A 24752-nucleotide genomic window follows, 5' to 3' on the forward strand; every position below is an offset into this window, starting at 1 on the left:
AATAAGAGCATCAATGCATGATTATTTAGCAAAACCAAACAAAGATAGTAACAACAGATCCCTGCAGTTAACCAGATCCATAAAGCATTTAAGTGTATTCTCAAAGGCTAGGAAAATAATTCTATTTTCCATAGGCATTATTTTAAAAATCTATTCCAGATCTTTAAAAGGAGAGAAATAAACGCATTATGACAAAAAATATATATATTTTTACATAGCTTTAAAAATCTCATTCTTGTTGAAAACTGTATCTTTCTAGAATTTGTGTGAGACCTCCTGATAGTTTCAAACCTGAAACTGTAGCAGCCCTTGTCAGCCTGGATGTCCCTGAAAGCAGAGCCCTTGATAAAGGCTGGTGTGCAGGTAGTTTAATTGGGAAGTGATCCCAGGGTGCAGAAGGGAAGGATTAGGGAGGATGAAACAAGGCCAAAGGGACAGCCGCTGTGGGGATGTGTAATTGAATTGGCCACTGCTACAGGCAACTGGTGCTAGATCCTGCCAGGACCTTCTGAGGAGCCTCATTGAGATGCACGTCAGAACTGTCTGCCTGGGGGAGGAAGAAGAAAAACATGTATTCATTGGCTTTTTGCCCCTTTGGTCAAGGGTGGCCCCTAAAGCAATAACTTCCACATTAACTCTCCCTACACACACACACACACACACACACTTCCTGATTGCTTATGCCTGATTGTTGAGTCAGTTCCATGGCTGAGTATCCTACCCAAAGAAGCTCCAAGACAAGTAGATACAGGAACTTGTCACATGCTGAGGGATTACACTCTCAGAGTATGCCTGCACAAAACTGGTCAGTGCAGAAGCAGCTGGAAAGAGACAGGACTGAGCTGATGGTGCATGAGCTGTACCCAGTGGACTTAGGAACTATGTTCCCACCCCATCACTGGTTTTTAACAGGTGTTTGATGTACAGGCTCATATACTACATTATAATGCTTTTTTATTTAACAAATTTTTAATAAGAGACCTACTGTTATTCAGTTTCTTTCCCAAATATAATCTTCTCTCTCGTTAGTTTAATGGAGTCTAACTCACACAAGAAATGTAACGGAATGTTTTATTCATTCAATCAATGCTTACTCTGCATCAAAGTATGTGCCTCTTAGTGTTTTCTCTGTTACAAAGAGAAAAACAAAGAGAAAAACTTGAAAAAGGAAAAGATTATTTTGTCTCACAAATTCAAAAGTTCAGTCCATGGTCAGACAACTCCTTAGCTCTGGGCTTGAGTTGAGGTGGAACACCACTGGTAGAAGGGCATGGTGGAGGAAAGGTGCTCAACTCAAGACAGTCAGGAAGGAGAGAGAGAGAGAGATAGAGAGGGATGCCAGAGATAAAGTATGAACCCCAAAGGCATGGCCCCAGTTACCTTCTTCCTCCAGCCTCACCTTACCTGCCTATAGTCACCACCCAATTAATCCATTCAAATGGATTAATCCACTGATTAAGTTATAGCCCTCATAATCTGATATTTTCACCTCTGAACAGTTTTGCATTATCTCACACAAGAGCTTTTGGGGACAACTCATATCCAAACCATAATAAACTGTAAGAGGGTATGTAGCTGCAGCCTGGGGACATAGAAGCTTCTCTCTCATTAGTTTAATGGTGTCTAACTCACACAAGAAATGTAATGGAATGTTTTATTCATTCAATCAATGCTTACTTTGCATCAAAGTAAGTAAGTGTGCTCTCTGTTACAAATAGAAAAACAAAGAGAAAAACTTGAAAAAGGAAATGAAAAATGAATATGGAGGGAGATTATGAGGGGCTGTGTGTATCAGACCATGACTTGACTTGTGGTGGGGGTGCGAATGGACTGAATTGTAAAAGAAGTAGAGTCATGATCAGATTTGTAGTCCTATGAAGTATGATGAGAGATAAGAAAGAATGGAGAATAAGAATATCAGTTAGGTGGCAGTTATAATCAAGTAAGTCTATACATTTGACATATATTTGTTGTATCTTGTATGTGGCAGGTATTGTGGGAACTAGGGACATATTAGTAGAAGGGAGGGTTAGGATAGTGATGGATGGTGGTGATGGGTATGACATTTGCAGTGGCTATGATAGTCATGGTGTGATTGTTATTGGTAGTGGTTATAGTGGTAGCAGTGATGGTCATCATGATGGTAGTGATGATCAGGGAGTGATGATGGTGTTGAGGATGACAAAAATGGTGTTCATGCATGTGATGTTAATGAAAGTGGTAATTATACCTAAATTTAATTTTCTCTGTACCAGGAAATTCCTAAGTATTTGACATATATTTGATTCATTTGATGCTCCCAACTATCCTATTAGGTAGATACTACATTATATTCCATTTTACATGTGGAAACTGACACCCAAGTTTTAGGGAGGTCTTTATAAGAAAGTAATGTCTAGCTAAAAGCTGAATGACAAGAAAATGCCCAATACAAAAAATTCAGGCTCATTAGGGTGGGAGTCACTTGGGGACAGGGGGACCTTCTAGGCAGAGATAAAGTGTACAAAGGCCCCACAAAGTGCATGAGCCTAGAAAATCCCAAGACTCCAAGGAAGGAGGACCAGTGAAGCCCACATCACCAGAGCTGTCTTCAGTTGGTCACAAGCTAAGATGGTGACAATGTCCTCAGACAAGTGACAAATGGGGCAAGGCAGTGGGAATGGACTTTGACAGAAATGGAGATCTGAGAGATTTAGGAAGTGGAATCATCAGGGATTGCCTGAGAACTGGATCAGGAAAGATAAGTGAGAATGACGAACTTTGGGAGACCAGATGCATGACAAAGCACTGGCCAAGGCACAGGAACTATCACCTCTCTGTCCCTTCTACAAATAAGGGCTCACTAGAGTCTCCATTCTTTCCAGTTGGGCACTATAGGCCCATTTTTCTCATGAACTCTTGAAATTTAAAGAAAATAAATAATGTCTAAGATCACACAACTAGTTAGTAGTGAGGCAGGCATAATAATAGTCAATATGTCTAATTCCAAAATTTTCCTTCCATAACAGAGATTTAGAAAAACAGTAAGAACTGAAGCCACTTCTACATGTGACATTATCAAGGACTTCTAACTTCCAGTTCTGCGACTAATTCATAAATCACTGGGGTCCCAACAGGTTTTTCAGCCACCAATGTAAGTAGATGAATTACACTTTTAAACAGATCTAAAACTAACATAATTTTAAAATAAAAACTGTCACAAATCAAAGTTTTATTGAAAATACTATTATAATACTATAAGCATTAATCCATAATTAGATATACACATATTTCTTTAAAACACATTATCAGAATCAACTTAAGTCAAACTATGGATAGAATGCATAGAGACTTTCAGTGTAGCATTGTTTGCAATAATTAACAAAAAAAGGAATAAACCAAATGCCTAACAACTTGTTCCTGGCTCACTAAGTTGACTTTTTATTTTCAAAAAATAAAATTGTTACTGTGATATGGAAGAATATCTAATAATATGAGGATACAGTATAATTTTATGATTGCATAAAAAGTAGGTATTCTATAAGCTAGTATTTGATCATAGATATGCACATATGCACAGACAGGTAGCTAAGGGGCATCTGAAATCTAACCAAAATGGAATAGAGTTTATCTCTTAGAGTTTGGATTATGTATGATGTTGTGTATATGTGTGTACATGTGTATATAAATTAATACACATATATTTATATTTTATCTAACTTTTATGTTACATATAAATTTTATAGATATTCTACAAAGAACCGATATTTTATTTTTTAAGAATTAAAATTTAAGCTCTTTTTAAAATACATCATTGTTTTACCCCAGATTACATAAAAATAAACTGAGGTATTGAGAGGCTCTGTAATGAATACAAAATTACATAACACTGTAAGCAAAAAAAAATCAGGATTAAAACCCTTACTGTCTAAATCCCACTTGGGCCATTAGCCACATATTGAAAATGCTACACTCTTTAATTATCTGAAAATCAAAAATTGGTTGATTCTGTCTAAACAGTGTTGAACTCTACCTTTAGTTAAAGCTCTTTCCCCACTTGTATATATTAAAAACAATTTTGATTCAAATGAAACAGAGAAGATGTTTAAAAGCTTTTCTTACTGACAGAGTAATATAAATGTACACAATGTAAAAGAGTCCTTCAGTTGGTTTAATCTAAACAAACAAAAAAATTAAGAATTCAGCCTTCCTTTACTTTTTCCCCAGAAGATAGACTCATAATTAAACTTTTCACCTTTTCAAATTACTAAGTCTGTATCCTGCACAGTGGGTGGCTTTCTTTCCAGACATTCTGACTTGGAACAATGTATAAAGCAAAAGTCCTTGAATGGAATTTATAGCTAAATTTAACCAGGCATATTTTAATAAGATTAGCATATCTTTGTCTTTCAACACTAAGTACCTTACAATTAACTGAATTTAGACAGCACATTGTTTCATCAGAAGTGAGATTTGAAGGCTTCATTTCCATATTTATTGATGTTGTATGTGGAAGGAAGTCTGAGTCAAAATTGTTTGTGCCTGCCCTAGAAAGATCTCAAGAACAAGAGTGCATTAACCTTCCCAGGGAGTTTCCAGAGACACAGAATCTCACCTTCTCCATACTGACTTCTAGACAACATCACCATGACTTCTGTTGGGTCCCAGGGGAACATACTAAGGAGTAATGCTTCCATATTATAACCATGGGGACTCTCTCTAGTCATCAAGGAACTCCAAGGGTATAAGGAGAATATGGCAGCCACTCAGGCTGATTCTTCTGGAAAAACCTATAAATAAGACATTTTCAGAGCCTACCGTCTTTCTTGTTACAATTAGCTTACCAGATGAAAACAAATCAATGTGTCCAGTTTTTTGATGAAGTCAAAATTAGCCAAAGATCTTTAAAAGCATCTTCATGATGATGTCACCACAGGAACACAGTTTTTAATAAACTATTAAAATCAGTCACGAGGGGCAGGAAAGATGGCCCTTTTTCATCTTCAAATTTTCCATCTTGGAAAGCATGTTTTAAAGAAGTCATCCAGTGAAGAGTGTGCATACATAGGCATTACCTACAGAGAACTACCTTGAAGGGGAGAGAATTAATTTGGCAAATTGCTCAATTCCTTACTAGAAGCTGCGAGCACAGCAGTTGGTCACTGATGGGGCTGGCTCTGTTTGCTGCAGGTAATGAGAGAAAGACGAAGCTCTTCCCAGGTATGGGACCATCTCCTCATGGGGCCACAACCAAGAGCATGTGTAGAAATCTCCATCCCCCTTCCCCAAGCTAATTAGCAGCAATGCTGCATGTAAATAAACCCAGGAGGAGGTAAATAGAAGTGAGGAGAATTAGAGCTGCAAGTTATCACACATAAATAGCTGTGTGTCAATAATACAGTATATAAGATAATGAAGAGTTCAGAGATGTCAGAATCAATATTTCCCACATGTATATCTATGCTCTTTTAGCATATTACCAGATGAAACAGGCTTCTAAATATGAGGCCATTGTCTACCAAAATCAAACACATAAATCATCTTTGCTGAACGAAAATTTGCACCCCTTTAGCATGAATACCCTCTCAGAAACTAACATGTCACTATTAATTGAAACTTTTAGTGGTAGAGTGGACTTAAACATTAAACTGTTTTCATTTATTTGCACTAACAATGTGGCTATATAATAAATCTCATTCACTTTTAAGAAAACTGAATGAACTCAAAGATAAACATTTATAAAAGTCTCATTATCACATCCAAATATTTAATAATAAAAGAGTTTATTAAAAAAGAAAGTGCTATATGTTTTAATATTTCACTGACATATGGGAAACATTTTTAACAAATTCTTCCTTGACTTCACTCGTCCATAATGTTCTTTGTCAGACCAAATGCTTTGCTTTCTGCTGCTGTCCCTAAGTAATCGTCATCTTACAATTCGTGAAATAATTTACTAGTTTTCTGACTTTCAACCAACTATTTTAACTGGCATTGTATACCAATTTGAAAAAAAAAAGTTTAAATATTAACAGCAAAGATTTTTACGCATGCATCAGTTGCAACACAATTTCACCCAATTAGTATGGTGGCACTTGTAAAGGATGCACAATACTCTAAAACCTAAACAGGATCCCACATAAACTCCCTTGAATCCAGAAGCTTATGGAAATCACCCACATTCCCATTCATATTTCATGGAATCCTACAGAAAGACTTAGAGATCTCATAATTTATAGGTATGCCAGTATCCCATTACTACCATTGGTTTTATGACATCAAACTGAAAAACTAAGAGTTTTCCTCAGAGAGAGGCAGTCTGTCCAAATATATGGAAATGATGACATGAGGCATATTGTAAAAGAGTAGCAATGTGCACCTGCTTCATCCCTGGGTAATTGGTCCTCCTTAGAGAGCTAATGAATAATGGTGCATGTGTGTGTGTGTGTGTGTGTACGTATGTGTTATAAGAAAAATGTGTGTGTGTATACATTTTTTTTTCAGTACATTCATTTTTTTAAAATTTTTATTGTTGGTTGTTCAAAACTTTACATAGTTCTTGACATATCATATGTGTGTATACATTTTAAAACACAATAGGAGAGAACACAAACATTTTTAAAGCCTGCAAGCCAATACATGAAATAACACATTTTCATATTGCCAAAGTTTTTACATGAAACTTTGTATTTTGCAGTTGTAAATTTTACCTTCGAAATGACAAATCAATACATTATGTAAACATACTATTAGGCACGTGTATAAGTAATCAATAAGAGAAAATAATATCATATAATTATCACTAGTATTCAGTGGTTTCTTAAGTGTATAGTTAGAAATTTTGTGTTTTCATTCTTCATTTCTGTTTCTATTCTAATTGCTCAATAAAATGAAACAAAGCCTGCCCTTCTTTCTGTAACTTATATGGGCATGCTGAGGAGATAACTTTGGTATTTTGCCTGGCATAATTCCTTTTCCACAGAACCACAAGATGTTAATATAGACAGACAAATAATAATTAAATGGCCAGTCAGTCCCTACAGACAGTGGATAGACTTTATATACTACACTGTGGAATTATGCCTATTGGCCCTTTGGACACCATAATCACTAAGATAAATGCTATAAGTTTACCCTTATTTGGATCTAGTTTGTTAACTTTGAAACTCCAACCAAGTGGCACAAAAGTAACTTGAATGATAAGACTGAAACACAATATATGAAAATCACGTAAAGTTTTTCATTTTAAAAATGTTACTTATGTTTAAATAAATACATGAATGCATTCATTTTTGTAAAAGAAAAAAAAATTAAACAAAGTTTCCTATTGACTATTACTCAATCCCCTCCCAGAAGTAGTTACTGCTATTAATATAGTATTTATGCTTCTGAACATTTTATTATTCATATGCATATGATAAAATGTATATGTACTTATAGCAATTTAGCTTTTTGTATGAATTGGGACTTGTGTATAGTTCAGCTACTGGCTTTTTTCATATTAAAAATGTCTTTTTAGGGCCACATACATGAATCTATAGCATTCTCTTTGCTTTTTGGTATTCAATACCACTGAATTTTTGTTGTTGTCATTACCATTCCTCCATTAGTGAATATTACAGTGGTTTCCAATGTTTCCCATTGTAAAAAGAGATTGACATAAAAAGCCTTGTATATATCTAATATATGATATGTCACATGTGCAAGTCACCAACTATCATTGACATAAAAAAGAATGTATTTATTTTATGTTATGGTAGATCACAATAATGGCCGAAGAATTTATCACCATTCCTACATGCACAATCTTAATAATGTGACTTTCTTCTCCTTCCATCAAGAAATGCAAATTTCTGGGCTTACTTTGACCCATGGGACATTAAGAAACATACCACAAGTAGAGGCTTGTAGAGTGTTTCTGCATTGTTTACCTTCTCTTGCTGCTCTTCAATGTGAAGAAGCACAGACTAGCCTGCTGGAGCATAAGAGTTCCTTTGGAGCAGAGGAAAATGTTATTACAGCTGAAACCCCTTCCAAATGAACCAGCCTTCCAGATACCCAGACAAGTGAGTGAAGCCATCCTAGACGAACCAGCTCAGAGCAGGCCCAGAGAGAAATGCCCAGCCAACTCACAAAACTGTAAGAAGTAATAAGTGTTTACTATTTCTAAAATGCTCAGTTTTACAATGGTTTATTAGATTCAAAAGCTAATGAATTAAGAGAAAGAGTCAAATTGGCTATACCCTTTTATAGTCATACCAACAGGCAATGAGAGTTTTCACCTCCTCAATATTGTGGTATAGAGTGTGAAATATGATATATCAAGAACTATGTAATGTTTTGAACAGCCAACAATAAAAAATTAAAAAAAAATATTGTGGTATAGAAAAAATATTAGGTAATTAATTACCTTTCAAGTGAAAGAAAAAGAAATGCAACCAGACAACAGACATACAAGAAGGTGTTCTCTCTTCTTTTTAGATGATTAGCTACTCTGCACTTCTCTGACCACCATTTTTATGCCTACCCCACCCACTTTTGTTTCTTTTTTTGGTCTAACCAATCTGAAGTTACAAATCAGCAAATTGAAGAAATACATTGGCATCTGGGTGCAGTGGCACACACCTGAATCCCAGCGGCTCCAGAGGCTGATACTGGAGGGTTTTGAGTTCAAGGTCAGCCTCAGCAACTTAGTGAGGCCCTAAGCAACTCAGTGAGTCCCTGTCTCTAAATAAAATATAAAAAGGAGCTGGGAATGTGGCTCAATGGTATAGTACCCCTGGGTTCAATCCCTAGTACCAAAAAGGGGGAGGCAGATGGGGAGAAGAAGTAGTAGTAGTAGTAGTGGTGGTGGTGGTAGAAGAAGAAGAAAAACAACACTGGCAAGTACATCTGCTATTTGGGGAGGTGACAACCAAAGTCTCCAGGGGTAGGGACTTCTGATACCTCAGATGCATAGCTGAGAACAGCTGACAAATCTTCAGAGGAGGCCTCTGACTTCAGTCTGATTTACTCACTCTGGGTGAGTAAATATATCACTTTAAAAAATATATTTTACAATGTCCAAGGTTTCAATGAACCAGAAGTTGGGGGGAAAAAAAGACACTAGAATCTCACTTTTAATATAGTCTTAACTGTTTTGAATATTAATATAAACTTAATTATTTTAAATATTTATAAAATACATTGTGGAAAGAAAAATGCAGTGTTTTCAGAAGGTCCATAGAGAGGCAGAATGGGCCAATGAAAAAGCATTTCTAGAATCCATTAAAGATCTAAAAATGCAAGATAAAAATTTTATGCAGACTTTAAATCAGAAGATAAATTCCCAACAGCCAGCCAATAAAAGAGGAGCCTGAAAGTTAGAGGGGTGAGTAGGGGTAGAGAGAAGAAAGTAGTCCATTGCACATTTCAAGGGCGACTGACATGGGACTAAACCAGAGCCAAGGAAAGGCTCTATTGCAAGGAGAATAGGAAAATCCCAGCCTAATCTGAACAGAGTCAGTAATAATGAGCTTATTTTTAAAGTTGAGGGTAGGGGAAGGTTTAGAACTCAACTTATACTACCCACCCATTATCAAGAACTATAGTCTTCCTCTTCCCCTGTCCTCAGGGCAAGAAGTATATATTCATTTTAGCTATCATTTAAAAGTAAGGGCATAAAGCAGACATTTTCATGACAAATGGTGCATCTCAGGAAGAAAAAAGCTGAATCCAGAAGGAAGAAGTGAAATATAAGGAAACATATTATTAGAGGTATGAATAAATCAGAGTAAGAATTGATCATAAAATAACAAAAATAACAATAACTTGGATTATTAAAAAACAAGTACCTAAGATTGACTAGACTTTGTCAAGATAATGGATGTTAAATTCTACCAAAAAAAGAACAAAATCACAGGGTGTAACTTCCAGTTCAACAAAGGAGACTAAAAACACTGACCAATCTAATAAAGGACAAGAAAAAAGGGGGAAAATAGCCCAGAAAAAAAGGACATGTCAAAGAGAAAACATAACAATAACTTTATATTTTTATATGTGTGAAAATATGTCATCAATTCTAAGGTGCGCATTTGTTCACATTTTAACATCTCTGAAATCAGAATTCATATTTTTTGATAATAGAGCAATTTTTCTGGCAGCCATGCAGCAATTGTGACATAGATGTCAGTGAGTAACTATACAGGCATGAACATCGAAAGTGCCAGAATCAGAACTTGCATAATGGGTGTTGGCATCTCAGGAAAAAAAAAATTCTAAAAAAAAAAAAAAAAAAAAAAAAATTCTAAAATAGAACAGTACTTTAACTCCTAAGGACCAAACAGTTGTGGAGAGAAGCAGGAAGGTCATGAATCAAACAGGTTGAACCACATTCCCAAAAGCTGGACTCAAAGAGAGGTTTGTTCCACATAATTTCAAAGTCAGCTTATGAGCAAATTCTAATGGCTTTTGTTTTTCTGAGAAATTCTGTATTATCAATGCTCTAGCACATATGGAGAATGATGGCCCTGGAAAAGCAAAAACCAAGAGTCAAAAAGCAATTTAGTAAGATTTGTGAATGTGATGATTTTTAAAAATAGCTGTTGATTTTTTTTCACTTATACATGTGCATAGGACCAACATATGATTTTTTTAATTATAAAAGTCCCTTTTAATGAGTTCAGAAAAGCATTATAGTACTATTTGATGGTATTTTTTTCTTACTTAATATTATTTAAAATGATGGTGTATCTACAGCCAATGGTATTTTAGATTTGATGACAGAGTATAAAGCTAATCATAGTAAATATAAAGAAACTAGAATATCTAAATGAAATACAAAGACTTTCAGACTTTATTTTGAAAATCTAGTTGTACTTCATTAATCAGAGGCTCACCTTAAACATAGAAAAATTGAAAGTAAAAGAATAGAGGAATATATGAAAGTACTAACAATAACATCACAAAACCACATATAACCATCAGCAAAATTAAGAGATGGGAGAAATTATGAGAGATAAAGAGTCATTGCCTACTGATGAGAGGAACAATTCAACAATCAGCAGTTTGAACCTTTATGTACATAGTAACATAATCTCAAAACAAACAAAATAAAGAAACAAGATTAGATTTACTGGAAAGAACCTAGAAACTTACAATTTTATCTGGGGATTTTAATTTACACTTCTTAACAGTAATAACTTTATTATTATATAGAGCCTGCACATACAGAGAAACATATTCTTTCAGCCACATGTGAAACATTTACAAAAATTTTCAATGGACTGAATTGCTAAATCTCAAAAAGCATCTTCAGCATAAAAAAAAAAAATCTGCTCTCTGACCAAAGTGCAATAAAAATTAGAATTTAAAAACACATAATTCATGATTCAAAAAATAAACCATAATAAAATTAGAAAGATTCAACAAAACCAAAAGCAGATTTCTTAGAAAGAATATTAAAGTAGACAAATAATGGAGAAATCAAACCATGTATACAACAGAATTTGCACAGATCTTGTGACAAAGTGGTCCTGAAATTCTTGGGAGGAAATGGATAAAAATAACTAACATAATTTTGAAGAGGAAGATCAAGGTTCCTTCATGAGGAACTAAGATTTACAAAACCTTAGCAATCAAAATATGTGTTATAAGGGCAGAAATAATAAATAAATCAATGAAAATGAATAGAACCTAGGAATAAACTTAAGTACCTATAAAATTTGGGTATGTAGTAAAGGTTCCATTACACATGAGGAGAAGAAAAGGAATATTCAATACTCACGCTATCTTAATTGTTGATACACATGAGAAGAAATAAAATTAGACACCTACTTCACACAAATCACAAAATAAATTCCATATTAAAACTTAAAATATGACAAGAAAGGTTCAAAACTTTTAGAAATAATAGAGCAGAATAACTGCACCACATATTAAGGGAGAATTTCTTAAATAGGACAAAAAATTTAAAGGAAAAGATTAATAAATTTGAGTAGATTAAAAATCTAAAGTTATTTTTACCAAAGATACAATAAAATTAAAAGCCATAGACTCAGAAAACATTTTCTAAGCAAAAGAATGAACATTTAAGATATTTTCAGAAAGTCCCAAAATCAAAACACAAAAAGGTAAAACACAGGAGGAAAAAAAATGGACAAAGAATAAGAAGAGGTAAGTTGGGGGGAAAGTAACTCAATAGGTACAAGACCATGTAAAATGTGCTTACTGTCATTAGCCATCAGAACTGCAGATTAAAACAACAAGTGTCCTCCATTTACTCTTTAGACAAGTAGGGTCAAGTCTCCCCAGGGCTGGTGAGGTGATAGGAAATCGGAAAGTCCTGTAGGCTTCAGAGGGTATGTAACTTGGTTCAGCCACTATGAAGAGTAACTTATCAATAGATGGTGAATTGGATGGTCTGTCTATACTCTGCACATGATCCATTCCATCTCTGGACGTCTACTTTAGAGAAACTCCCAAGCATGCGTACAATGGGATATACACAAAGAATTCACAGCATCACCAAGCGGTATCAGTGACAACAGAGGATCCACCAAACTACCACTCAGTCACAGGGTCGAAACGAGGTGTGGCTAATTCATACAGTGGAGTGCTCTTATATGTGTAATAAGAATTGTAATGGGGAAAAAAAAGTACACGTATAATGGCATGAATAGGCATGAACATACTCTATATACAAAGATATGAAAAATTGTACTCTATATGTATAATAAGAATTGTAATGCATTCGCCTGTCGTGTATTTAAAAAACTAAAATCAATAAAACTAAACTAAAATAAAATCTTTAGCCAGAACAATATTAAGTGTTGAGTTTATAAAGTTAATTATAAAAGGGAATTTATTGTACCAATTATAAGATACTTAAAAATCCATTCAAAATAATGTCATTTAGTTTTGTTCTTTTTTTTAAACTTTCATCTTAAAAAAATCAAACTCCTTTTTTTAATATTTATTTTTTAGTTATAGTTGGACATAATACCTTTATTTATTTATTTTTATGTTGTGCTGAAGATCAAATCCAGGGCCTCGCACTTGCTAGGCAGGCGTTTTGTAAACAGATATGCATATATGTAAGCATAAAAAGTACAAAAAAATCCAAGGGTTCAATTCAGACCACCTTTAGATTAGTACATACTTCTGTAGAGAAAAGGGGATGGGGTATGAGATTTTAATTCATATCTTTAAGGTTTTACTTATTTTAAAGAAGACAGATTTGAGACAAATATATAAAAATACTGATTCATTAAATATGACTTATGTATTTGATTTATTTTCTGTTTAAAATCTTTTAGGATATAATTTTTAATTGCATTATTTTATTCCTTTTAAGTATTGAGCACTCTTTTTATACTCCACATATTTTGATATGTAATTTTAAAACATTTCCTCAAAATATGTAGTATACATTTTAATTTTCTTAACAATATCTTTTTTGTTTGGTTTGTTTTTTAGTTTGGGGGGAGGTTTTTTTTTTTTTTTTGGTACTGGGGATTGAACTCAGGGGCACTTGACCACTGAGCCACATCTCCAGCCCTATTTTGTATTTTATTTAGAGACAGGGTCTCACTGAGTTGCTTAGTGCCTTGCTACGTTGCTGAGGCTGGCTTTGAACTCATCGATCCTTCTGTCTCCAGCCACTGAGATTACAGGCATATGCCATGGCACCCGGTTAACAGTATATTTTTTAAAAATCATTATTATTAGAGCTTTATAAACATAGTAGTTGGTTCATCCTGACAAACTCATGCATATGTGGAAATTGATTCCAGCTCATGATCCCCTTTCCCTCCCCCTTTTCCTTCCCATCAAAGTCTATTAGAGAAAGGAGAATTTTGTTTTTATAAAAGAAAAATATACTCTATGGCAGGGTAGGGATAAATAAACAGAAAGTTTATTATACCCTAAATCACAAATGGTTGAAAAATAAAATATAAGATAGATGATAGAGAAGTTTTAAAAATCTTTAGAAGCAGGAAAGCTAATATTAGAAAATTTGGCTTCTTTAATGGGCTAGTGTGTGTTTCCTCATACTGACTGCTAGCACTGAGCAGACTTGTCCTTGGTCATTGGCAATGTTAGAGAGAGGTGGGCCTGTTGTGGAGGGAACAGAGCTTGGCAGAAGAGCAGTACAGTGGAAAGAACAAGAGTGGCTGACTGAGGCATCCTCAAGGTCTCCTTCAAAACTCACAGCCAATCACAGTGTAGGAGGATTGAGTGAGCATCTGGAGATGGGGTGGGGACCAGCCAGGAGTGCTATGCCTGTGAGGATACTTCCTTTAAAAGATATAGGAGAGACACTCCCCTGAATTATGTACACCATTCTAACACCTCAAAACCCTAAACACCGTCAATTATTCCTTCAGATCAGCATTTATGTGTAGCCCCCACATAAAGCATCTTGTATCATTTCTGTGCACCTATCTAAACTTCTTATGAAACAGCGGTTAGGAAAGGTATAGGTCAGCATAGATTTTTTTCCTAAATTCAGGTGCACATAAGATGACATAAAGTCATCCCTAACTAATGTTTTCAAATTTTTATGGTCATCAAGATAGCTTCATTGTGTTTTCTAAAATTAATTTCATAGTTTGAATTGTCCATTTCATAATCTCAACTTAAACTTAGATATTTTGTGTTTGTATATCATAGTTTCATGCAAGATTTTGTTTAGAAGAAAGAGTTGCACTGTTTAAAAACAATACATAATAGTAGCGTGAGCCTCATCTGTAAACCACTATTTTTATATTTATTTTACACATTTGCTAAGAGGCCTAAACAGTATAAATTATAGAGATGGAGCTGGAGATAGAGGTGTTTGTAGACATGTAGCAGAACGTCAGTTGCCTATTTAACATCCATCTCCATTTCCTTTCTTTCTTTCTTATAAACATAAACTTCATTCAGGTATTCACCCCCCTCCACATGGCCAGGTACTTCAGAGAAAGATGAACTCTTTTCCACCTCCATAGATAGTATAGCCAGATGCATGATGTCTTTAAGCCTATTCTGCTAATCCCACTTGTCTTGCCAATGAAAGGCTTAGGGATGGCTATCCAGCCTAATTTAGCCAATGAAATCTTCCAGGAGGCTTCTGGGAAGATGCCTGGAATGCTGTAGCCATCTTGTAATCCTGAGATCACTACCACCAACACCTCTGAGGATAGCAAGCCAGAGAAATAGACAGCATTTAAATCCTCCAGGATATTTTTGAAAATCTCTATCAACTAAGCTAGGAATCTACATTACCTCTATAATTCTTGATATGTGAGATAAGAATTTTCATTTTGCATGAACCAATTTGAGTTGGGTTAACTGTTACTAGTTGTTGAATCATCCAAAATAATATTTTTTAAAAAGTGTGGGGGGAGCAGTGTCAAGCCCAGAGCTTGGCAAATAATAACACATGCTATCAATGGCAGCTAATATTATTATTCTACTCCAACCTTGCCTATCCATCCTCTCTCTCACTATCCTCCAGTACATTAACAATGTAACACAGATAAAACCACTTTCCATCCTTATTCTGGTCACTCTTATTCTTAAGCAAAGTGTCTATTCCCTATAGTAATTATTAGCATAGAATCCAAACTTAGAACATTTTTCTAAGTACAGTTTTTATTGCTCACTTGGGGGATTGAGGAACAAGGCTCACATTTATCATTCTGCAATTATGAATTGTATGTTAGGATTCACTCGATTTAGTTAAACTTACATTTTTTACTCTAATAAAAAAAATCATGATATATCATTTCAATAGATTACCTTCCAGCAGAAACCTTGGTATTTTATTACCACCAGGCAACCAAACTCTAATAGAATCCTAATGGAAAATGAATCTTTTTAGATTTTTGACACATAAAACACAAGGCAAATCATTCCGTTCTATTTAAGACTAGAGGACAAGACCAAAGAGATCACAAAGTGAAGAGACAATGTCACAGTAAATATAGAGATACACACGTTTTTTGAAATAGGAATCCAAAGACCATATGAATCCCAGTAGAAAACAAAATGATTAATAGTCAATGGGATAACAGAGTAACAAATAAAAATATGAGTCCTTTCCTTTTTGTACCAAAATAACAGAACATCCTAAAGCCAACATATCTGAGGAAAAGATTGTCTGCACAAGTGGCAGTTGTTCACAGAGGCAAAAACTCTCAAATAAGGATGCCAGCAAATACCTAATTGTAAAAGGCGACCTATGTAAACCTTACATGGTTCATATAACAGGTGAACAAGCCCAGCAATCACATTTTCCTACCCCCTTTTAGGGAAAACATGGTTAGAAAGAAGTCTCCCAAACAAGGATCTACAGAAGAAAAGCAACTACCAAATTCGAAACAGAATGTTCAACCATTGTACCACCAATGTCCTTCTGCAAACAGAGAATAATCCAAAACTAAGAATAACATACAGAAAGTAAAATAGGCTAAAGTGGCAAAGTGCTACAGCAAAGATAAAGAACAAATAAACCTTAGCACTTTCACAGGGACATAGTTCTTTAGAAATTGGTTGGTTTGGGCAACAACAGCAGCAGGGAATTTGATCCATCCACAGACAAACACCCATATGGTTCCCCTGGACTCTATGTTCTCTGCAGGTGGCTGGAAGCTCTTTATTTCTCAGTCCTATTAGGTTCTAGAAAGCACACAGGTGAGAAATAAATTTCCATCTCTGGCAATTCTTCATAGCTCTGCTTCCTGACTGTTTAGGAAGGTGTTCGTGCAAGTAATTACCCTGTAGGGAGTTTGTGGTGAGACAGGAACATGAACAAACACCACTAACCACCCAGCTTGTTCTGATCGACAGTCTTCATCTAACCTGGCCTGGCCTGGCCTGGCCTGGAGGCCCTATAGACAGTTGAATTTCTAAAGCAGAAATATACTCTTAAGCAAAACATGTTGCTCTGGTGAAATAAACAGCTGGCCTTATTAATAGATCCCACCTGCATGAAGTTATAGGGAAAGGGAGAGGAGAAAGGATTTCAGTTTTTTTGATAATTAGCATACAAAAGAGTGTAAGAATCTTCCAAGACTACTAGCCTAACCCTCAACAGCAGAAGTTAGATCCAAAAAAAACTCTCTCCTGCCAAGAGATGTAACAAACCTTGAGGTTTGAGCAGACATCCTTGGTTATCTGCTCAAGGCCAGTGTACTGACCTTCTTCCGGATGGCAAACCCCACTTCACTTAAGTGATTCCTTCCCCCCCAGGGCCAGGGCTCAGTAACAGGGCTTGTCACCCAGTTCTGACCCATGAAACATGAGGGCAAGTCAGTTCCAGGAAAGCCTTCCTGGCACTTAAAAAGAGACAAAAAGGAGGGATGGGGTTGTAGTTCAGTGGTAGAGGCACTGGGTTCAATCCTCAGCAACACATAAAAATAAATAAAGGTATTGTGTCCATCTACAGCTAACAGTATAGGGGGTGCGGGGGGAGGCAAGAGGCACAAAGGAAAAGAACATCCCTCTTTCTGCCTCTGGGTGTTGGCATGGTGAAGCCATGAACCCGAATCGGTAACCACTTAGGAACCATGAAGGAAACTGACCAAACACAACAAGACAGAGAAAAAGATGGAAAGACCTTGGATCCTTAAACTGCATGGAGTCACAGATCAACAGTTTGGCAGCTGTCCTTCCTCCAGGTCTCAGGTAATGTGAGGTCAATATCCTCTATGTCACTTTAGTTGGATTCCTCACTCTAGGCAGAAAGCATTGTACCATTTATTGGACTCTGTAGATTTCAAAATGTAACTATTCAAAGTTACAAATTATATCAACTAATTTGATACAAATACAAATCTTTCTGTTCAAGGAAAATTCTTGCTGTTTCAGGAATAGTAAATGCAAAGAGAATTTCATCTTTAACTGTTCTGTCCATATACCTGAAACTTCTCCTCTCTCCTCAAGCACACAGTTCCTGATCAGTCTTCAACCCCTCTGTGTAGTCCTTTCCCAGCTCTTTTTTTTTTTTTTTTTTTGGTGGGGGGTGTTCCGGGGATTGAACCCAGGAGCACTCAAACACTGAGCCACATCCCCAGCCCTATTTTGTATTTTATTTAGAGACAGGATCTCACTGAGTTGTTTAATGCCTCTATTTTGCTGAGGCTGGCTTTGAACTTGCAATCCTCCTGCCTCAGCCTCCCAAGCCTCTGGGATTACAGGCGTGTACCACTGCACCCAGCTCCCAGCTCTTTAAAGAACACTTATTTGTTTCCTAATATTTTTCAGTAGCATTCTAACTGACTATCTGTGGCCATCCCACAAGAGTTCCATGTAAAAGGGGCTACATGTTATCCATCTAACACTATGGTGATTTTAAAATACAGCCCCATTCCTTCTATTTTGAGGTAGGTACATACCCCTGTCTTTGAATCAGAGTACATCTGGATGGCTTCAACTGACGGAGTACAGCTGAAACACTTCTGTTGTATGAATCTGAGTATCATGCAGTTTTCATCTGGCTGGCTCTGGGAGATGCCCCACCATGCAGGAATCCAACCACTCTAAAGCAACCAAGCTAAGAAAGTCTACATGGAGGCACTAGAGTAGATAGTCAGCATCAATGGAGAGCCACAGGAGCATACCAGCTTGGTTGTTCAGCTCCATCCAACAAACTTTTAAATGATTGCAGTCCTGTAGACAGCTGATTACAACTGCAGAAGAGGTGCCAAGTAAGATCTGCCTAGCCAAGCCCTTCCTAAACTTGTGACCCTCAAAGTATGAGCCAAATAAAAAGGTCTTGGAACCTCTGTTATGCAACAATAATAATCAGAAGTTTGTATTAAATAGTGAATTTATGAGTGAGATGTAAAAAGAGAACTTCCTACCATTAAGAGAGGAAAGATCAACATGATTTCATCCAGTCATAATTTTTGCAACCACAGATACAATTCTTATCATTGTATACATTAAGGGTAAAATTCATCTGTCAAAATCCAGGCATTGTACTTTGATGTCATCTAACTCACAACCCACGAAAGACTCTTCCATTTGTCATTTCACACTTTAAGAATGAGTAAGTAAAGATCCAAGAGGTTGCAGGTTACCTGCCCATCTAAGTAGCAAATACCTGAGCTGCATGCCCACAGAAGTGCCCCATGCAAAGCCTATCTTCTCTATACCACCACAAGTCTTCTTCAGTTACTTTTACTTTGCTCATAGCCAATAAAAAAAATACTCAAGTAATAGTTTAGTGTGTCAATATGTAATACCATGGAGACAAAGTAGTTGGCAATAGGCCAATCAGCCCAGGGCAAAACCAGACAAGGTGCCAAGGGTACTCAAGGCTGGTACTACTAAGAGTTCTACTTCTCACAACAATCCTGTGGTCTCCCAACTATAGAAGCAAACTTTTTTCCTCTTTTCCATCTCCTCATCCCATTCAAAATCACAGATTCTCAATCAGAAGAACAACTCAGGGGAACTAGAATTAGAGAATCCAACCAAAAGGAAAGATAATAATTCAATCACTGATTCAGTTGACACAGATAGCTAAACAGCACATGATCATACATGATAGATAATCTATATGGAAAGAGATAGCTAACACAGATTCTTGCCCTTTGATAATTTTTATCTATATAATGAGAAAAAAACACAAAATAACATATAATAGGCATGAAGTTCACTAAGTCCAGGATTGTTTCAAGATCATTTTTCCCTAGTATAAAATCTAGATCATTATTTTTAAAAAGAAAACTTACTCCTAGTTAATCCACTCAAATACATCGTTGGGTACCATTTTGATGGATTTCTTTCTAGTCTTTTTCTATGAATATTTATAAATGTAATTGGACCCATACCATGTAGTTCAATAGTTCTATAGCCTGATTTTTTCTTTTCACTTAAAAGTATATTTTGAAGTTAGTCCAGACTAGGGTTTTCCAAACCACATCCTACTGAGCAGGGTTGTAAGAAAGTGTGCAATAAGTTCATAATTATGTTGTATTATTATTTAAATAAACTCAACACCTCAATGCATCAATTTTCTTACTTTATCTTTAGAAATTGTTTTTATAATACAAGTTATACTTCTATACACTAAACTACAAGGTTATCCCTATGAGGTAAATTTGCTTCTAAAAATATGCAAGACTCATGCAATATTGGAAAAATTAATCAAGTGTAGCCACTTCTAGGAGAAAAAAAATTTACCCCTGTTTACCTGAGTCTAGTCAAAGATAAACATACAACAGAAAGAAATTCCATTGTCATCCTTGCCACCTCTATGTCCCTGATGCCCTAATAATTATTATTTGTATTACTGAAGTAAAATATTATTATTGTTTCAGACCACCATTTAAAATGGATCATTGTTTACATCTGTTTTTACATCAGATGTAAACTCTTATCTGAATCGATATTTACTTGTATATAAAGATTCCTTTATAGCCATAGCACTTCAGATAGAGGATTTAACACAGTTTCTCCTGCATTATATTTAATTGTTAAAATAATAAAAACAAAAATTTTACATGGTATGGGACTTGAAAGAAAAAATAAACTAAAATTCTAGGATTGTCGATGTTTAGTGAAGTCTCCAATAGAAGGGTAGGGGGACAGTTTAACAAAAGGGAACTCAGGAGCTAGACTACCAAGTATTCACACCTTATAAGTAAAACTCATAGTTAACAGCAAAATTTCTTTCCCACCATCTATGTAGTGAATTGTACCGTTTAAACTCCAAAAGGAAAAAACATATAGATATCAAGATTTTCTTCAATCTAGATCATACTGAACAAAATATCCTGGAAGACTAAGCATGCTAACTGACATATGCTTGAAAGCTAATTTCTTTCATATAGCAATGTGCAGCTGACACTGTTGGTTGTCCCCTCTTTCTTTCCTTTTCTTGCTATCAGAACCCTCCCCTCCAATCACTTGCCACTCACCAGATCTTCAATTTTACAGCCTCTCTTGCAGCTAAGTGTAGCCATATGACAGATAAGACACTGTGCTATATCAGGAAGTTAGTTGAAAGCCTTCAGGGCTCCCCTTTTCTAATAGGGGAGTTTCACAGGCTGAGGTCCTATCACTCCTCCTGCACTGGTTCCATTAACCAAAGGGGAACCTAAGGGCCTATAAGCCAACCTACAGATATAACACTGTTGAGGAACCTGTGGTGAAATTCCTGCAATTAGATGTATTGAAATGTGAGATGTCCTTCTTAACTAAACTAATTTTATTTAGGAGGTCTTTATTGTTCTCAAAAGCTCCCAACTAATGCATGATACATCCCATAAGAATATCACCATCTGGCCAATATTCCAGTGTAAATGAGGGAGAAAAAAATCAGTATTTGTTTTAAAACACATTTTAGAATAATTATAAAGTTACAAAGTGAATAAAGTCTCCATTTTCCAAAATGGCAGCCACACAAAGTGGGCATCTGATTCCAAGCCTGTGGCACATGTTTGCCTCAGTTATCTCCACCCATTTGAACATTGCTCTATTTTTTCAGACACAGCAAAGAGTACTTCCTTTTGATGAGATCCTTTTCCTGGTGGAAAAGAAACTATGGGGCAGCACATTGTGGTGGGGAGTACGTGGTGGAGGAAAGCCACTCACCTCATAGCAGCTTGAAAGCAAAGAGGAAAAGGAGAGGACAGAGTCCCAATATTCCCTTCCAAGGGACATAGCCAATGACCTAACTCACTCCCACTAAGCCCCACCTCCTAAAGGTTCCATTACCTCCAGGGGCTGGGAACCAAACCTTAATACATGGACCTTTCAGGGATATTCTAGAGCCAAACTATAGCAACTGTGTTAATTCTAGTAGAGATTTAAACAAGACCAATTCATTCCTAACTTTACTTCTGTTTATGGAGTAGATAACTGAAGACACAATCCTTTGAAAGACGGTTTTTTTTTTTTTTTAATGGCAAGATATCTCAATATTACCTGATAGAGTTGTATATTCTCCAACAATAATAATACTTGATTATTTCCCTGAAAGAAAATGAGCTTTTAGAAGGAAAAAAAAATGGTGTTTGATATAACACCTAAGAAATTTCATTAGTTACAAAATAGTTCTTCATGTAATCTTTCACATACCATTTTATTAATATATGTTAGGCCCTCTCTAGTATCAAAACTCTCATGTTGGATTTTTAAATATAATGCACTGAATCAGAAATTCCTTTAACTTTACTAATTTATTTATGTACTACTAAAACTATTTACCCGTCCCTAAAATGTAGCTGCTTTATACACACACACACACACACACACACACACACACACAATACCATTATTTAGCTGGCAACATAGATAAATGGTCCTGATTTCTTTTATCTGACCTAGCATTGCCTTTCCTGAACTAACTGGCTTCATAAGTCTCTGTCTTCTCTCTGAAAGACTGTCAAGTATCTGTTTAATTCAACAGTAAATTTAAGATGTTATATTTTTTCAATTAAAAGTAATTTTGTAACTTTATATAAGTGGTTTTAATATCATGAATCAGTTGTATCCTCCAAATAGCCTATAATTTTGAAAGTCCAAAATTTTGTCTGCTTTTTTTATTCAAGCCTAATACTTACCAAAAATTTCCACATTCCACATCATCAAAATTTTCATCTTGTCTCAAAAGAAAAATATTCAAATGCCAATTAAGAGCCAAAATCAACGATCTTCAGCTTCAATTTTCAAATGCCAGTTTGTTTTTACCTAATTCTAGTAAATTTATGTAGTGTAATTCTAAACTTCAATATTTGACATTTCCCTGATGAAGAAAAGCTGAAGGAACTTTTCCCCATCTGTGTTGCTTTTGGAAACTAGCTCCTCCCTTCTGTGGTCTCCCTAGTCCAAGCAATGTAGCTGCCTAAGATTGTGGATAAGGGTCTCTGCCTCCACCACTAAGATCAGATGGGAACTCTTCAACTCTAGGAATTACCTCTAGATGAATGTTCTGGAAATTAGCCCTCTGGGAACAAGGTACCAACTAAAGCTATAGGTGACTTTCTCCATTTAACATACTATAAATGGGAATTCCGGTGTGGAGAGGGAGGTAAAAAAATCGATGTTTTAAAAAAAAAAAAAAGTAAAGGTCGAGTCCGCATTCTCTAGTGATCCATTTTCTGCTGAATCAGCTAATATTTCTGAAGCTTTGAATTTCGGATTCCTATAGAGTAGTTTTACCAAAACTAAAGTGAGAAGTGTTGCTTTTAGTATAAGGAGGTTCTTTTTTTTTTTTAAGTAAAAAGAAAAAGAAGGTGGGGTGTAACTATAACCTGGTGGATCTGCCTAGAAGGGAAAAAACAGAACTTGCCAGAAAGGGGCGGGGGAGGTGCTTCTACTGGTCTACTTATAGTGTGGTTCATAATAGGTTGCTAAACTAAGCCATAGAAAACTGAAAGAGGAAGACTTAGATTCCATTAGCTCAAGCAATATACAAATGCTCCTACCTAATTTTATTTGGGCACAAAACTTGTTTGTAAACAGATGACCGCCAACTCCAAACCCCCCACAACCACCACCCCAAAAAATCCCTAAACTAACCTCAAATATACCTTTAATTGTTTTTTTACTGTCCTCAAATGTACTTTTAATTCTTTTTCTCTTTCTCCACGCCCTCGGCGACTTTTATTCTCTAGTTCTTCTTGTTCTTGGTATGAAATCTGACAAAGAGCAAAAATCCTGAAACAAAAAGGAAAGAAAGGAGGAGAACAGGAGAGGAGGAAGAAAGGAGGATAAGGAGAGAGAAGGAGAGGAGGGGAGGGAGGAAGAGAGAGAAACTATTTTGCCACCCTCCTGGCTAACTGAATGCTTGTTCCCGAGATTACAGTAATTACAGCCCCAGCATGAGTTCCATACAAGCGCTAAATGAAACAGCACATCAATTAAAAAATAAACACTCCATTCTAGGAGAAAGACAACCCCCTGGGACGTCCTAACAAGCGTAAATGAACCTGCCAGGCCGCCGGCCCCTCGCCACCGCTCCCCCCCACCCCCACCCCCAAGTCCCCTCTCCCCGTCCTTCTTAAGGTGGAGAGCTGGCTGGGCCAGCTCTGGTTGGCCGCATCCCAAGTGGCTGCTAAAAGCAGCCAGGGCTGGGTGCAGATCACCGATACGTGTCCGCGCCTCCGCGCCAGGGCGCAGCCCCGCCTCCCGCAATAGAAAAGGAGGCTCTGGCAAAAACATGTGAACTTCGGATAGATGAATATGTCCTAAAATAGGAAGAGAATAGAGATTCCGGTAGCAGTTTCCAGTCTATTCTATTTATAAGTTTTTGTTTTAATTTTATTTTTTAAAGAGGAAATGGAATTACTTTTTGTAAAGGAAGCACTGCGTCCAGATGGTTTATGTATTTTATCTCATCCAATTATCAAAAACCCCTATGAGATAGATGCTATAATCACCCCACTTTCTACGTAATGAAACTGAGGTTCCCGAAGTAAAACAGCTGAGCCACAGAGGAGTCCCAAACAGGCACCTGTGCAGCGAGACCCTTGTGCGCTTGCAGCCCGACTCCAGAGCACCTCACTAGGCTGCCCCAAATTCAGGCCCCCCCCCCCCCCCCCATCTAGAATGAACTGAGGTCATTCCATTCCTGCCACATCTCTAAGGCTCAAAACCCATCACTCTGAGAACCCCTAAGAACTACGTCCTTCCAGGGTTCCCTAAGGGTCCAGGTCTGGGTAGGTCCTTGCTCACTCGCTTATTGCGCGATGTCCAAGTTGCCATGGCTCTCAAGGGAGCCTCAGGGCCCCATCTCCAGCAGGTCACCCCATTCGTGGTGACTTAGCAGGCAGGGGCTTGACCGATTTGAAAGA

At 36.4% G+C, this 24752-nt stretch overlaps 1 long non-coding RNA gene across 1 annotated transcript; it reads right to left on the reverse strand.

The window, feature by feature from the left end:
* Positions 1–24752, reverse strand: LOC139707825 (uncharacterized). The gene is made up of 3 exons (XR_011709248.1): positions 24634–24752; positions 23479–23616; positions 1–547 (listed from the first exon to the last, which is right to left on the reverse strand). It is a non-coding gene; the product is annotated as an uncharacterized lncRNA (long non-coding RNA).

Source organism: Marmota flaviventris, chromosome 12 (assembly GCF_047511675.1).
Source record: "Marmota flaviventris isolate mMarFla1 chromosome 12, mMarFla1.hap1, whole genome shotgun sequence".
Lineage (NCBI taxonomy): Eukaryota > Metazoa > Chordata > Mammalia > Rodentia > Sciuridae > Marmota > Marmota flaviventris.